This window comes from Coregonus lavaretus, assembly GCF_964263955.1.
Source record: "Coregonus lavaretus genome assembly, chromosome: 9".
In the NCBI taxonomy this organism is placed as follows: Eukaryota; Metazoa; Chordata; class Actinopteri; order Salmoniformes; family Salmonidae; genus Coregonus; species Coregonus lavaretus.
The window spans coordinates 7,566,405-7,572,169 of NC_139996.1; positions in this window are offsets into that span (position 1 = coordinate 7,566,405).

A 5,765-nucleotide genomic window follows, 5' to 3' on the forward strand; every position below is an offset into this window, starting at 1 on the left:
AAAATCAGCAGGGGATCAACTACTTTTTTCCCTCACTGTGATAAATATACAGGATATAGACATGATAAATGTACAGGACATCAAAGACATGATAAATATGCAGGATATCAAAGACATGATAGATATACAGGATATCAAAGACATGATAAATATACAGGATATCAAAGACGTGATAAATGTACAGGATATCATAGACATTATAAATATACAGGATATCAAAGACATTATAAATATACAGGATATCAAAGACATTATAAATATACAGGATATCAAAGACATGATAAATATACAGGATATCAAAGACATTATACATATACAGGATATCAAAGATATGATAGATATACAGGATATCAAAGACGTGATAAATGTACAGGATATCAGACATTATAAATATACAGGATATCAAAGACATTATAAATATACAGGATATCAAAGACATTATAAATATACAGGATATCAAAGACATGATAAATATACAGGATATCAAAGTAATGTACAGGATATCAAAGACATAATAAATGTACAGGATATCAAAGTGGTTATTTCCTTTGTGCCATTGATGTCTCGTACTGCATTCACACAGAGAATGAACTCTGGCTGGATCGGGTTACACCACATCAAGATCTGCCACCTTACACTAACACCTGTTAGTCCCACGCTAAATAAAGCACCACTAAGATTTATATAGCTTGATCTCAGGTCACAGGTGGCGGTCTGATGTGTTGGCTAATTATCACATAAAGAAACCTAAATGTGATGTGGTACACACAGTTGAAGTCGGAAGTTTACATACACTTAGGTTGGAGTCATTAGAACTCGTTTTTTAACCACTCCACAAATTTCTTGTTAACAAACTATAGTTTTGGCAAGTCGGTTAGGACATCTACTTCGTGCATGACACAAGTAATTTTTCCAACAATTGTTTACAGACAGATTATTTCACTTATAATTCACTGTATCACAATTCCAGTGGGTCAGAAGTTACATCAAATCAAATTTTATTGGTCACATGCGCCGAATACAACAGGTGCAGACATTACAGTGAAATGCTTACTTACAGCCCTTAACCAACAGTGCATTTATTTTAAACAAAAAAGTAAGAATAAAACAACAACAAAAAAGTGTTGAGAAAAAAAGAGCAGAAGTAAAAAATAAAGTGACAGTAGGGAGGCTATATATACAATAGAATAAAGTGACAGTAGGGAGGCTATATATACAGGGGGGTACCGTTGCATAGTCAATGTGCGGGGGCACCGGCTAGTTGAGGTAATATGTACATGTGGGTAGAGTTAAAGTGACTATGCATAAATACTTAACAGAGTAGCAGCAGCGTAAAAGGGATGGGGTGGGGGGGCAGTGCAAATAGTCCGGGTAGCCATGATTAGCTGTTCAGGAGTCTTATGGCTTGGGGGTAGAAGCTGTTGAGAAGTCTTTTGGACCTAGACTTGGCACTCCGGTACCGCTTGCCGTGCGGTAGCAGAGAGAACAGTCTATGACTAGGGTGACTGGAGTCTTTGACAATTTTGAGGGCCTTCCTCTGACACCGCCTGGTATAGAGGTCCTGGATGGCAGGGAGCTTTGCCCCAGTGATGTACTGGGCCGTACGCACTACCCTCTGTAGTGCCTTGCGGTCAGAGGCCAAGCAGTTGCCATACCAGGCGGTGATGCAACCAGTCAGGATGCTCTCGATGGTGCAGCTGTAGAATTTTTTGAGGATCTGAGGACCCATGCCAAATCTTTTTAGTCTCCTGAGGGGGAATAGGCTTTGTCGTGCCCTCTTCACGACTGTCTTGGTGTGTTTGGACCATGATAGTTCGTTGGTGATGTGGACACCAAGGAACTTGAAGCTCTCAACCTGTTCCACTACAGCCCCGTCGATGAGAATGGGGGCGTGCTCAGTCCTCTTTTTTTTCCTGTAGTCCACAATCATCTCCTTTGTCTTGGTCACGTTGAGGGAGAGGTTGTTGTCCTGGCACCACACGGCCAGATCTCATACACTAAGTTGACTGTGCCTTTAAACAGCTTGGGAAATTCCAGAAAATGATGTAATGGCTTTAGAAGCTTCTGGTAGGCTAATTGACATAATTTGAGTCAATTGGCAGTGTACCTGTGGATGTATTTCAAGGCCTCCAAAATAAATCAGCCAAGACCTCAGAAAAAATATTGTAGACCTCCACATGTCTGGTTCATCCTTGGGAGCAATTTCCAAACGCCTGAAGGTACCACGTTCATCTGTACAAACAATAGTACGCAAGTATAAACACCATGGGACCACGCAGCCGTCATACCGCTCAGGAAGGAGATGCGTTCTGTCTCCTAGAGATGAATGTACTTTGGTGTGAAAAGTGCAAATCAATCCCAGAACAACAGCAAAGGACCTTGTGAAGATGCTGCAGGAAACAGGTACAAAAGTTTCTATATCCACAGTAAAACGAGTCCTATATCGACATAACCTTAAAGGCCGCTCAGCAAGGAAGAAGCCACTGCTCCAAAACCACCATAAAAAAGCCAGACTACGGTTTGAAACTGCACATGGGGACAAAGATCGTACTTTTTAGAGAAATGTCCTCTGGTCTGATGAAACAAAAATAGAACTGTTTGGCCATAATGACCATCGTTATGTTTGGAGGAAAAAGGGGGTTGCTTGCAAGCCGAAGAACACCACCCCAACCGTGAAGCACGGGGGTGGCAGCATCATGCTGTGGGGGTGCTTTGCTGCAGGAGGGACTGGTGCACTTCACAAAATAGATGGCATCATGAGGAAGGAAAATTATGTGGATATATTGAAGCAACATCTCAAGACATCAGTCAGGAAGTTAAAGCTTGGTCGCAAATGGGTCTTCCAAATGGACAATGACCCCAAGCATACTTCCAAAGTTGTGGCAAAATGGCTTAAGGACAACAAAGTCAAGGTATTGGAGTGGCCATCACAAAGCCCTGACCTCAATCCTATAGAAAATTGGTGGGCAGAACTGAACAAGCGTGTGCGAGCAAGGAGGCCTACAAACCTGACTCAGTTACACCGGCTCTGTCAGGAGGAATGGGCCAAAATTCACCCAACTTATTGTGGGAAGCTTGTGGAAGGCTACCTGAAACGTTTGACCCAAGTTAAACAATTTAAAGGCAATGCTACCAAATACTAATTGAGTGTATGTAAACTTCCGACCCACTGGGTATGTGATGAAAGAAATAAAATCTTAAATAATCATTCTCTCTACTATTATTCTGACATTTCACATTCTTAAAATAAAGTGGTGATCCTAACTGACCTAATACAGGGAATTTTTACTAGGATTAAATGTCAGGAATAGTGAAAAACTGAGTTTAAATGTATTTGGCTAAGGTGTATGTAAACTTCCGGCTTCAACTGTACATGTATGTTATATAGGAAGACAGTTCTACAATTGACATCAGGCAGCTACTGTACACATGGGGATCCTTAACACTTCTATCAAAGTACTTCATGCAGAGAATCAACTCAAACAAATACTAAACCAAAACACTTAGCTAGCCCACCCCATGTGTTTCCTTGGTATTGACCAGTGCTAATATTAGATGACCTGAGATTGATTATTTTGGGTATAAGACCAAATTCAAACAGATGCCTCTGACTCTTAGAACCATGCCAAATACCGTGTCATACCTAAATGTACAAACATAAATAATTGAATTTTTTTTTTAATTACATTTTCTAGGGGTGTCAGATACGGATGTCCTTTATCACCGTACAGAATATAATTATTATAGCAATTTAAATACTCACTAGAAAGGTACGATTATATTAATATCTAAGGTTTCAAAATTTGAGGTAAGAATTAACCAGAGGAAGGGCAGCAAGATTAAGGACATGGTTACGGTATACATTTTAGGACATCTCTATTCCCGTTGACATTTTAGGACATCTCTATTCCCGTTGACATTTTAGGACATCTCTATTCCCGTTGACATTTTAGGACATCTCTATTCCCGTTGACATTTTAGGACATCTCTATTCCCGTTGACATTTTAGGACATCTCTATTCCCGTTGACATTTTAGGACATCTCTATTCCCGTTGACATTTTAGGACATCTCTATTCCCGTTGACATTAGTCCCTACTTTGTACAGAGTTCAAAAGATGTACGTGTGTGAGACTGGCCTCTTGGCCTACACAGAGGGTCTATAGTTGCCCTGAGACAAGTTGGTAGACTCCTATGGCATCTAACCATAGGATGCTGTAGGAGTCTACAGACAAGCCACAGGGGAGGTCTAGAGGGGATCTAACACTGAATGCGTCATGCTAACTTGCCACCAACGGGTGGCGTCAGAACCACGCGACAGACAGAAAGTGTATTGCCCAAACGTCCAAGTCCATATAAGTTGTTTTATTGCAGCCCTTTCCTGCCTGAATAATGTTTGTAAACGTCAGTGTCAGCAGGAGAGTGGCTTGGACAGAGAGCAGTCTATTTTAGTGAGCCATTCACACAGGGGTTAGAAACTATAAATCTGAATGATTTCCCCCCTATCCTCTCTCAGCTACTCTCTCAGCCTGCGCTCGCTCACTCCCCTCATTCTCTCCCTCTCTCAGCCTTTTCTACATCTTAAAAGGTACGTCTCCAATGACCACTTATGTTTTTTTATATTTCATCTTCTGTGTAGATTACATTTATTAAATTTTATGTACAATATGAATGCAGGAAGAGTGTTGAAAAGGCGGTGGAAAACATAGTTTGGCAATGTGTAATTTTTCAGTATAGGTGAATTGTATTTATTTCTGGAGGGTCTGCTAGAATTCAGATAGGAAATAGCTGATATGACGACACACTGGATTAATATTTTGCTGAAGACAGCAGCAAGATAGTTAGTGTTAATTAGTTCACATGCCTTTGAATTTGTGGGCTATGGTCTATATTGACACATACTGTATGCAGAGACTCGTGTCAGTTATGGAGATAAATGTTAGCTCCTCACATTGTAAATCTTATATTTTCAATGAAATGTTTTACAATATTTATATATTTAACTATTTAAATATAACATTCAGTCACATTGTTTCTACTCTACTTTTTACCTGGGAGCAAAAAAGAAACCAGCACAGCCTTTGAAATTGATAGAAATGTCAAATGCAAATGTATTGTAATGGTTTGTCACTTGGGTGTTACATGCTCTCACATTTTCCCAGAAAATAATGATATGTAATATATAATAGTATCTCAAAGTTTCATTGCATGATATGTTGACCTTTGCAATCAGGTCATGTGAGCTACAAATATCAATAACCCTATTCTGCCTCACAATTCAAATGCGCTACAATAAAATAACTTCCTTCCTCAAGTATGGACTGAGGCCTCTTTTGGACTTGGACACAGGCTTAACCAGCAGTGCACAATAAATTATCTAAGAGAGGTTTAATGAGGCAACACATGCACTGAGTATGTGACATAGAACCCAACGAGGATACAACCAGTCATCAATCCCCATCCTCAGCATTGGCAACAACTCAATTGGTGCAACCAGTCATCAATCCCCAACCTCAGCATTGGCAACAGCTCAATTGGTGCAGAAGTGAAAGATACATTCACTGAATTGTATTTGCAATACATAGTATATAAATAAAGAACAATTATTCCAACATTAAAAAAAATATATCATGAGTGGATAAAAAGGCTAACCTGGATGTTCATCTACAGTATATAAGCCTGAATGTTCTGTTCACTCTTTTTATCTTTATGTAAAAATGCTATTTTCTTTCCCTCTCTACATTTCAGTAAGATAAGAAGGCAAAC